General features: G+C 42.5%; 1 pseudogene; it reads right to left on the bottom strand.

The window, feature by feature from the left end:
* Positions 1-694: 694 nt before the first annotated feature.
* On the bottom strand, positions 695-1251 carry LOC122096609 (annotated as a pseudogene).
* Positions 1252-12280: the final 11029 nt, after the last annotated feature.

The following is a 12280-nucleotide window of genomic DNA, read 5'->3' as shown; positions in this document are numbered from 1 at the left end:
TTTCTTACGTATCTGATCTTATTGAACAAATCTTAATTCAGTCATGAAACTCAACATCACCTCATTATGGTAATTAATTTCACAAAAGACAAATTGTTTGGTGTTTTGGGTTTTTTTAAGAGTTACTAGGGGGCTGGGAAGGTGGCTCAGTGGTACAGCACTTGCCTTGCATGCATGAGGTCCTGGTTTCGATTCCTCAGCACCACATAAGCAAAAAGAAAAAAGCCGCAAGTGGCGCTGTGGCTCAAGTGGTAGAGCGCTAGCCTTGAGCTGAAGAACTGAGGAACAGCGCCCAGGCCCAGAGTTCAGGCCCACGACCGGACCAAAAAAAAAAAAAAAAAAAAAAAGTTACTGGGGGGCTGGGAAGTTGGCTCAGTGGTAGAGCGCTTGCCTTGCATGCATGAGGTCCTAGGTTCGATTCCTCAGCACTACATAAGCAAAAAAGAAAAAACCCAGAAGTGGCGCTGTGACTCAAGTGGTAGGGCGCTAGCCTTGAAAAGAGCTGAGGGACAGCACCCAGGCCCAGAGTTCAGGCCCCACAACCAGACCCCCCCCCCAAAAAAAAAAAAAAAAGTTACTAGGGTTTAAACTCATCAACCTAGGGCTTACTAGGTATATGGCTCACTCAGCAGAAGCCATAATTGCGTGAGCTATGCTCCTCTCCTTTTCTTTTTTCCCCTGGCTACAAGTTTATTCAACATAAAACAATCTCCATCTTTACTGGGTGGCTGACCAGGTCCATGACCAAATCCACCTCTAAACTGGAATTCAGTTGCTGACCCAACCCCAGCCTCAGCTTTCTTGTCAGCACCAGGGGGCACAGCACTCCATCTGTAGTGTCTCTGTCAGCTTCACCTCTTGTGAGTCTTGCAGGCCGCTTGCCCTCCAGACCTTTTGGCCGAGGCCTTCCAGTCTCAGGTCGGCTGTGGCGCAAGGTAGCAGGCACAATCTCAGGGGGCAGGTGGAGGTAATCACTGAGATACTGGATACCCTCGTTGGTCAGGTACCAATAAAAATACCTCCAGGCAAACTGTTCCTTCACGTAGCCCCGAGACTTTAGAGACTACATGGCCTTCATGACGTGAAGATTGGGCACATTCTTGTCTGCCAGTTCTGGGTGCTTGGGCATGTGGACATCCTTCTTGGCCACCATAACCCCCTCCTTAAAAAGGAGTTCATAAATGGCAATCCGGTTTTTCTTGGGCATCAACATCACGGCAGTTTCAGGGTCCGAGGCCGAGGCTGGAAAGGAGGGGGGTCTCACTTTTTGCATGGGCTGGCCTAGACTGCAATCGGATTTATGCTCCTCATATAACTAGGATGCACAACTACACTCAGTTTTTACTGGTTGAGATGGGATGTCACTAACTTTTTGAATCAGCTGGCCTCAAACTATGATCCTCTCCATCTCCACCTTCAAAGTAGCTAGGATTACAGGTGTGTCACCATGGCTGGCCAGGAGAGCTTTATAAACATTTCTGGAAACTTAAACAAGACTTCCTTGTGTGAAGTATGGTAAATTGACAATCTGATCACCACACCAACAATCCTAATAGTCTTAACAAAGAAAACAAATTCAATCTCTATTCTACATCTTTCATTCAAATGATAAGTTTATATGCCAGAACTACAGACGTTCTTCTGATTAAATAACCTCCTCCACTTTACAAATTACACCAAATTAATTACTAATGTCATATCCATGATAGAATTAAAAGAATGGCACTCTCTAGACAAATCACCTCTTTGAAATCAGAGTCATGTGCATACAAGTGATTATAGAGCAAATGTTAATAGTATAGAATAGACTTTGTGTGTTTGCTTAGTGTTGGGAGGATGTGTGGCTATATGAGAAACTATATTATACACAATCTAATATTTATCATGTATTGGGTAAGGACTGCTATATATGTAGAAAGGTAGTTTGATATAGACAGACAGACAGACAGACAGACAGACAGACAGACAGACAGACAGACAGACAGACAGATAGAGCATATATATTTTCCCCTTTGTGCTGGTCCCAGAGCTTGAATTTAGGGCTTTGGGCTCTGCCCTTAACCTACTGTGCTCAGAGCTAGTGCTCTGCCACATGAGCTCAGCATGGCTCTGGCTTTTGATGATCATTTGGAGAGAAGAGTCTCATGGACTTTCCTGTCCAGGCTGGCTTTGAACTATACTCCTCAGATCTCACCCTCCCCGCAAGTAGTTAGGACTATAGGGATGAGCAACCAGTTTTCAACTAGGCTTATTTTTATTCTGCGAATGCTTAGTAAAGCTATAATGTCCTTAAATTAAATTCCTATATTACTAAAAATAAGAGTTGTACCACACCCCACTTTATTTCCTTCTGTATCAGTATGTCTACCAATTTCAGCAATTTGGCATGTCTCTTCTGAAAGCTACGATAGCAAACTAAAGAAGCAAATTGCTATTCCAACCTAGAAAGCCACATAATGAATCAAAAGATATCACAAATCAGGTGTTTGAATTTCCTTATCTAGTAAGTCCATTTCTACAAACATTTTTTTTTGTGTGTGTTAAAGAACCAGAATAAGGATACAGTACAGGAGAAAAATGGGTCAAGTAAGGGAAATTGCTTTCCAACTGAGACTTGAGATTGAATAGGAAGCAGCTGAATTAGATGGAGAAAGGCAGTTACTACCCCTTCATATGCTGCTCTGACCTATCAAAGGTGGCTTACTTCCAGCTTACCCCCATTAATTGTATTCTAGTTTCAAGGTGTCAGTTGTTGTTGTTTTTTTAACAGAATATCTTCCCACTTTTTTTTCTTTTTTGTCAGTCATGGGGCTTGAACTCGGCCTGAGTGCTGCCCCTTTAACTCTTCAGCTCAGGGCTAGTACTCTACCACTTGAGCCACAGCACCACTTCCGGTTTTCTGGTGGTTTATTGGAGATAAGAGTTTCACGGCTTTTCCTGCAAGGGCTGACTTTGAACTGCAATCATCAGATCTCAGCTTCCTGAGTAGCCAGGATTATAGGCATGAGCCACCGGCACCCGGCCTCCCACTTTTTATAACTAGGATCAAATCCAGAACTTATTTAAGTGGGCTTAAATGTTCAGTAATGTTAATTTTCAAATAATACATCAAGAAAAACCTGTTGTTGTAGCAGGAAAGAAAAGAAATCCACTATCTCACAGGCACAGTCCTGTCTAAGCAGCTTTTCTGATAGTTAGAAATCAAGGATCCACATAAGGTTTTTCAAATATAAGTAATGCTCCTTATATCAACTTATTTTCATTTACAGCAAAAGAACACAATTTAGTTCTGCGAAGTTCCAACCCATTAGGTCAGATACTACAGAGTAAATCAAACTCCAATCCTCAGATCTCAGTCTCCTTCAGCAGCTAGGACTACAGGCACGTGCCACAGGCTCCCAATTAACTCTTAGGTATTAAAGCTGATTAAAACCACTTAGCCCCACATGTAATCCTAGCTACTCAGGAGGTTGAAATCTGAGGATCACAGTTCAAAGCCATTCCTGGCAGCAAAGTCCTTGAGACTTTTTCTTTCTTTTTTTTTTTGGGGGGGAGGGGGTGTCAGGTCGTGGGGCCTGCACTCTGGGCCTGGGCGCTGTCTCTCAGCTCTTTAGCTCAAGGCTAGCGCTCTACCACTTGAGCCACAGCGCCACTTCTGGCTTTTTTTCTTTTTGCTTATGTGGTGCTAGGGAATCGAACCTAGGGCCTCATGCGTGCAAGGCAAGCGCTCTACCACTGAGCCACCTACCTTCCCAGCCCCTCCTTGAGACTTTTTTTTTTGTCGGTCGTGGGGCTTGAACTCTGGGCCTGGGCGCTGTCCCTCAGCTCTTCAGCTCAAGGCGAGCGCTCTACCACTTGAGCTACAGCGCCACTTCCGGTTTTCTGGTGGTTTATTGGAGATAGGAGTCTCACGGTCTCTCCTGCCCGGGCTGGCTTTGAACCGCGATTCTCAGATCTCAGCCTCCTGAGTAGCTAGGATTACAGGCGTGAGCCACCAGCGCCCGGCTCCTTGAGACTTTTATCTGTAATTAATCACCAGAAAACTGGAAGTAGCACCACCAAGGCTCAAAGTGGTAGAACACTAGCCTTGAGCAAAAAAGCTCAGAGACTGTCCAAGCCCTGAGTTAATGCTGCATGATGGTCAAAAATAAAAAACTAAACGCTGCCTTGAATCTTTTCACCAACTGTGGACTGACACTTTCAAAGCTAACAAGCTTAGCTACACCCAACACAGAATGAAAGGGGGCAGACTTCACCCTACTGTCACATCTCTGAAGTATAGCACTACAGATAAGAAATTAAAAAAAAAAAAAAAAAAAAGGACAGGTGAGCCTAATGCTGGTTGCTCATTCCTGTGATCCTAGTATACTCAGGAAGCTGTAAAATGTTTGAAAAAGAGTACTTAAATAGGAGTCAACATAAAATGACTTTAAGACAAAATAATTTATGGTCTTTTTCTTATATAACCCATTTTTCCAATGAGCTAGTATCTAAAGACCATCATCAAATCTGTGAAAGATAAACCAGGAATTTTTTTGTAATGTATGTATCAAACCTAAAGTTTCAGGGGCTGTTAATGTGGCTCAGTGGTAGAATGCTTGCCTAACATGCATGAAGCCTTGGGTTTGATTCTTCCATACCACATAAACACTCTAGTGGTAGAGTGCTAGGCTTGAGCAAAAGAAGCTCAGGAACAGTGCCTAGGCCCTGAGTTCAAGCCCCAGGACTAGCAACAAACAAACAAAAACAAACAAACAAACAAAAACCTTAAAGTTTCAATGTATGGAAGGAATGTGTTATTTTCTTGCCAGTCTGTTTGGGGATGCTTACTGGCAGTGCCAGGAGCCTCAGGGAAAAGGAGCTACCCATTCCTTTAGCCACCATGGGGGGAAAGAGTAGTATGAGGATCCCCAGACGACCACTGAGAGTAGGCTCTCCCATCTGAGTTACATCCCCACAGGACATCTGGCTAGGTAGTCATTAACCTGAAAGACTAAAGCCCAAGGAAAAAATGTTCAGCTATCAACCTCCCTCTCCCATTATCATCCATGAAAGCAACATTTCCAAAAAAGCAAATGACTCAAAACTGAAAACTCTTCCTTTTAATACCTACAAAATACTAAAGATAGCGTAGGGATTACAAAGATGAATATGTTATTCCTGCTAAATAAAGAAATGATCACAGTAGCAGTCCCATTGCAATAATCTGGCAAAGTCTGTGCTGGGTTTAAAGTCTGAGAGGAATATAAATGATAAATAATGAAGCTTAACCAATTAAATACAAAACTCACAATATGTGCAAAAGTGTATCAGTGGCTAAGAATCTCCTCACCTGACAGGTAAAATAAGAATTTTTTGGATCTGTTTGAAAGCTTCCCCACTCCTTCACTAGTGGCAAGGAGGAATTTTTTGTTACTTTACATTTTTCTTTACTAAAAAGGAATCTATTATTCCTTAAATTTGTGGAATCTATTAAATTTACCTGACCTTTAAAAAGTTCTAGAAAACTTCAATACAAGTGGTATTAATGCTGCTATGCTATCTATTTGATAATCTGATCTTGTTTCCTTGTAACTTGAAAGGCTTTTTTGTTTCCTGTCAATATTCCATATCTATGAAGTTTACTGTATATCTGGGACTATTTCATAAAGTCTGAGTTAAGAGTTTTCTTTCTTTTTTTTATTGTGAAAATACCGTAGAGAGGGGTTACAATTACATGGGCAAGGTAATGAGTACATTTCTTATCAAGCATTGTTGCCTCCTCCTTTGTTTCCCCTTCCCATCTCCCCCCCCACCCCTCTGAGTTAAGAGTTTTCTATGAAAAGTTTTATTCCACTGAGTATTCATCATAATTAACAGTGGAACCATATCATTACTTGGCTTATTAGGAGCCTGGGTTTATGCTATGAGTTGAAACTCTCTCTACTTGGGAACACCATCTCATAAAAAACCATGTCCTGAGGCTGCTATCTTTGTGTCATCTTGCCCCTGGTTGTGATCTAGAAAGGATGCATGGTGTGTATTTAATGGGACATTTTAACACTAGATTCTTTAGAATACAAAGCCTCCCTAGCATGCTTCAGAGCAGTAAGCTATAGCTGCCCAATCTGTCCATACCAAACCCTGTGTATTATTTTGCCCTGCAGATTCTTTTTTTTTTTTTGGGGGGGGGGGGGTCCGGTCGTGGGGCCTGAACTCTGGGCTTGGGCTCTGTTCCTCAGCTCTTCAGCTCAAGGCTAGCGCTTTACCACTTGAGCCTCAGTGTCACTTTCGGCTTTTTTCTTTTTGCTTAGGTGGTGCTGAGGAATCGAGCCCAGAGCCTCATACATGCAAGGCAAATGCTCTACCACTGAGCCACCTTCCCAGCCCCTGCCCTGCAGATTCTTCCTAGCACCTTTTCAGTTCCAACCCTCAATTAGATGTGTGGTCAAAGCCTGCACTGCCTTGCATGGATCGCCAAACAGCCACAATTTCAACATTGTATCTCTGTTTAAGGAACATTTCCCATCTACCAACTGGGTCAGGTCCTAATCAGGCAAAAAAGTCCAGGTTCCACCCAATGTGGCCCCTGCTACACCTGGGAGCCAACACAAAACCTTCCTTAACAGTGAGGCCCCAGTGCTCATCAGTCGATAAATACACAGTACCTACTAGCCATTGTGTTAGGCACTTTCAAAATGTTCTCAATGTGGGACTGGGAAGGTGGCTCAGTGGTAGAGCGCTTGCCTTGCATGCATGAGGCCCTGGGTTCGATTCCTCAGCACCACATATGCAAAAAAAAAAGAAAAAAGCCGGAAGTGGCGCTGTAGCTCAAGTGGTAGAGCGCTAGCCTTGAGCTGAAGAGCTGAAGGACAGTGCCCAGGCCCAGAGTTCAGGCCCCACGACTGGACCCAAAAAAAAAAAAAATGTTCTCAATGTGACTTCTTGCCCATTTATCTCCTTTCAGGCTCCCTCTTCTCACTGGCACTCTCCACATTTCCCATTATTTCCCATTATACTGAACAAAAAGGTTGGGTATAGAAGGAAAGCCATGTTTAGTGGCCATGTGGTCATATAAGACTGGAAAATACTAAGGTTTTAAAGGCAAACATGTTTCTTTTATGATGGGACTTGATATATATCCTCCTCCCTCAAGGAGAGGGTGGAGTGGTTATGGTAGATGATTACTACCTTTGATTTTTTTTTTCTAAATTATTATATGTGCACATGGCCTCCTTCAAACACTTATTGCTAGTGCTCTTAAAAAAAAATTGGGGATGGGAAGGTGGCTCAGTAGTAGAGCACTTGCCTTGCATGCCTGAGGCCCTGGGTTCGATCCTCAGCACCACATAAGAAAAAAGAAAAAAGCCGGAAGTGGCGCTGTGGCTCAAGTGGTAGAACGCTAGCCTTGAGCTGAAGAGCTGAGGGACAGCGCCCAGGCCCAGAGTTCAGGCCCCACAACTGGACCCCCCAAAAAAAAATGTAGCTGGGTACCAGTGGCTCAAGTCCATAAGACTCTAAGACTCTTATCTCTAATTAACCACCAGAAAAGCAGAAGTGGAGCTATGGCTCAAACTGGTAGAGGAGCTAGCCTTGAGTGAAAACACTTAGTGCCAGCGCCCAGACCCTGAGCCCCATGACCAACAAAAGATAAATAAATAAATAATATTTGCTTGGCATTGTCTCTGACAACTCTGGGAGGGTTAGCAAAGTCCATCTCCTTCACTGTAGCCACTGCACACAGAAAGACAGTCTTTGGAGAGTGAAAAGAAACTGTGGCTCAGGTTTTAGAAGATGACACATGGCATGAGGAAGCTCCAGCTTTAGCATTAGAACACCTAGACACACCTGTCAAGGTTCTGACCTCCATCAATTTTAGCTTCCCTATTTGTAAAATGAACAAAGTATCAGAACCTGCCTTACAAAGTGCTGTTGTGAAGTGGAAGAGGTGACGCACAAGGTGCTTGGAAAGCATCCAATTAATACAAGCATTCGGGTTGTATTAGTAAGGGGGGGTATTAAAATTAGGGGGTAGGGCTGGGATGTAGCTCAGTGGCAAAGCGCTTGTCTAGCAAGTGCAACATCCTGGGTTCGGTCCCCAGTACCAAAAAAAAGAAAAGACAAAAGAAAAATCTTTAAAATTAGGGACAACTGAAATAAGCCAAGCTACTTCCACTTGTGAAGGCTGTAAGGAATACTGAATTTAAATTCTGGCATCATCTGCTACAAGCTGTAGGATCTTAGGAAAGTCGATTCTTTCCCTGTGCCTCCAAATGTTCATCTGTAGAATGGGAATGATGGATAAAGGAAACAGTAAAGGACAAAGTAATACATCCTTGCACACAGTCACATGGTGACCACTCAATTAGCTGCCTGAGAGAGCATTAATTACTCTAACTCTAGCCACACAATTTCTTAGCGTCAAGCCTTTCCTCACAGTGCTCCAAAGAGCCCACAGCTTCCTGAAAAACAGTCTACTCTGCACACTCTCAGAGTTGCATATTTCATATGCAATGTGAGCAAACACAACTGAGCCAATTGATGATTTTGTGCCCTTCTCAAAAAAACTTCTGAACAACTGTGGTCAACCTTATTTCCCAGCAAGAATCCATCCACTGTGCCTATACCACTATTTCCCAATTTCAGATTTTAGTTCAATTCCTGGTTGCTATTTCAATTTCAGTTTTCCCTACTTAGTAAAAGAGCAACTAAAAAGAAATTCTCTTTTGGAATAAAAATTAATACCTTTACCAGGCTCAAGCCAAGCAAATTATTTTAGTTGCACGAGACCTTAGTCTTAATAAGCTGGATGTTACACATAAATGAATGAAAGCATACATTCCCAAAAAGTACCTTGCAAGCTGGCATGAGGAGCTCACATTTGTAGTCCTAGCTACTCAGGAGGCTGATCTGAGTATCCTAGTTTAAAACGAGTCCAGGCAGGAAAGTCCATAAGGCTCTTATCTCAAATAAACCACCAAAGCCAGAAATGGAACTGTGGCTTAAGTGGTAGAATGCCAACCTTGAACAAAAACCTAAGGGATAACACTTAGGTCCTGAGTTAAAGCCTCAGCACTGGTACACACAACGAAAATTCTTTGCTATGAATCTGCATTTGTTATTAGCCAGTCATGTCAAAAGACCACCTTCCAGTTGGCGAAAGACTCAGCCTCAGACAGGAATTTTTTTTTTCTTTTTTCTTTGTCGGTCATGGGGCTTGAACTCTGGGCCTGGGCACTGTCCCTCAGCTCTTCAGCTCAAGGCTAGTACTCTACCACTTGAGCCATAGCCCCACTTCTAGCCTTTTCTGTTTATGTGGTGCTGAGGAATTGAACCCAGGGCCTCATGCATTCAAGGCAAACATTCCACCACTGAGCCACCTTCCCAGCCCCCAGATAGGAATTTTCTGAGTGCTGAAAATAAGCTGATTTTATGATGTGGTATTTCAGCCTACAATTCAAGCTTTCAGAAGGAGGATTTTTACAAAGGCATAAAGTGTATTCTTTTACAAAAGGCCTAAAGAAGGAAGATGGAGAAGGTCTAGAAAGAGAAAAGAGCTAAGCTGGGTAGGTATTTATTTGTGTCTTGGAGGATTCACCAGAGATCATCTGTAAATATACAAAGAGATGCTGGTCACAAAGAATGTCATAAGGTTATGGATGACAGTGAGTTCACTTACTTGTATTTGCTCTACCTTTTTCATATGGTTGGTGGAAATTTTAAATGTTGTGTCGGGAAAGCTGATAAAGTGGAAACCAAGCTCCCCTACACCAACTCTGTGGCTCTCCAGAAGCAGCCTGTAGGTAAGTCCTTGAGCCGTGTGACTATGTGTGGTTAGGTTGTCTCTAACAGGGAAGATATTTTGCAACAAATACACAAATAAAGAAGGAGACAGGTAGGTGGTAGAAGAGACAACTCAAAACTCTTCACGTTCTCATGATTCAGAACTCATTGGGCTACCAAGTGACATTTATTTCAGAAACTATATACTTGCCCATCCTTAAACAAGATTATAGCTCAGAAAAACAAAGTCCCAAAGCACAGCTGGAACTTAAAGAGCCACCGAGAATATTAAGAGTTCAAAACAGCAATGAAAGCTGCATCCCCAAGGCTGCTCCTCCTGCTGCGGTTTGCAGCTGAGGAGGGCGGGCTCAGGAGAGCGGCAGGGAGGATGTTTCATGGCTGGATGCCCAGACTGTCTAGCTCTGCACACAGCTCTGTAGGTCTGAGGGCTACACAGGAGGAATGCATTCTTAACAAACAGCTCTCCATCTTGCACAGCTTATTCATCCTGTGAAAGCATCTGAGGCCAAGAAAATTATTCATTTTTAGAACAACTCTAAAAATGGAAAAAAGGGTATGACCTTTTGTCATATTTTAACATGCGTAACTTTTCTATATCACAGCTGAATTAAATATATATGTATATATTCTACCTTTTATTGAATTAGTTAACAGTTCAGTGCATGATATGTACAAGAAAAAAAAAACTAGCTGGGTGTTGGTAGCTGGTGCCAGTAATCCTAGCTACTCAGGAGGCTGAGATCTGAGGATCATGGTTCAAAGCCAGCCTGGGCAGGAATGTCTGTGAGACCTTATCTCCAATTAACCACCAGAAAACTGGAAGTGGTGCTGTGGATCAAGTTGTAGAGTGCTAGCCTTAAGCTGAAGAGCTCAGGGACAGAGCTAGGTCCAGATTTCAAACCTCCAACCAATCAAAAAAAAAAAAAAAAGAAGAAAAGAAAAAAAAAAACCTACATATATATTTCTTTTGTTGTTGTTGTTGTTTTATTGTTCTTGTTGCTTTGCCAGTCCTGGGACTTGAACTCTGGGCCTGGGCACTGTACCTGAGTTTCTTTTGCTCACTAGCACTCTAGCGCTTGAGCTATATCACCATGTCTAGCTTTTTTATTTTTTTTGTTTTAATGTGGTACTGCCTCATGCATGCTAGGCAGGCACTCTACCACTAAGCCACATTCCCAGCCCCCAAACCTATACATTTTAAGAGTATTCAGTTTAAATATCCTCAGGTTTCAACGTCACACATACACTCTATGCAAGGTCATACAGTTATTTGCGGCAAGAAATTGTATTCCTGAAGAGCTGTGTATGAGCTGAACATTTTTAAGTGGGAACTCATTTACTGCATTAAAATCTATGTAAAGAAAGTTTACTGTGTTTCTTGTAAGTTACTTCTCACAACTGCCCAATTATTAAAAGCTAATTGATATTTGCTCAGTTACAATTAGACTTGCTTAAGATAAAGTGTGTAAAATTTGCTCCCAATTCTCATGCACATTTTATTGTCCTAACTCCAGTCCATGATGTTTTCAAACAAAATGACTAAGTAACCTTTATTCAGCAACTAAAAAAATCCAGTCCCCTTCACTGTGAAGCTAGTTATAATACAAGGGAAACAACAGCACCTATCCTCACCTAACACATGGGAAATCATCTGAAATAAAGCTTGAAAGGTAAAAACACACTGGACTGTCTCTAAGTCTCCAGATGGAAGCTACAGCAGTTTCAATCAAAACAAAACAAGCCAGACAAAAATAAAGTCACCTGGCTTTTCCTGACATACTGACAGGCTTACAGTGTCTACTGGGGCTCTGCCTCTTGCTCCCTCCACCCATCATTCTCTTGGTTCCAAGGGCAGCTATAAATCTGTCCCCTGCCACCTCCTCCCCACTTCTCATGCCTCCCTACAGGCTTCAGTTGCTCTGGCTAAGCAGTCTTTGCTGGTTCCATCCCAAATCATCTTTGTCTCATATACTACTTGGAATGAGGAACTACCTCAGACTTCACAGCCAATCTATTTTCTTTCTTATAAAATCTTCTCAAATATCACCCTCACAGAACAGTAAACAGTCATGCAACACATATACATACAACCTACTGGATCAAATTCCTATTGGGTAAGGTGGCAATGACCTATGGAAGCAGTCTACAATGGCTCTTTAACTTTAGGATGTTAAATTGTTAGGGAACTTATAATGCTAAAGACATTCTATGTACTCAAATAAAATAACAGACAAATGTAAAGTACCATCCACTAATAATCTCAATGCTTTTTTCCCCAACCCCCACCTCATCTCTGGTCCCCACCCCTGTCCCAGTCCTTCTCTTTCAAGTGTTAAGTTTACATTGCTGAAGTCCTTCCACTCACTTGCAGCTAGGCAGGTGATACAAACACCTGTACTGCAAAAATTTTGTCTGCCTACTGAAAGTTCTCACTAGAGAGAAAGGCTGCTTGCTCCTGCCCTGCCCTCACCCTCTGCTTTAATTCTGGAAGTAAGCC

The sequence above is a fragment of the Dipodomys spectabilis genome, unplaced genomic scaffold, assembly GCF_019054845.1.
Source record: "Dipodomys spectabilis isolate Male_0828 unplaced genomic scaffold, ASM1905484v1 ptg000379l, whole genome shotgun sequence".
Classification (NCBI taxonomy): domain Eukaryota; kingdom Metazoa; phylum Chordata; class Mammalia; order Rodentia; family Heteromyidae; genus Dipodomys; species Dipodomys spectabilis.
This window is presented reverse-complemented; position numbering and strand designations above follow the sequence as displayed.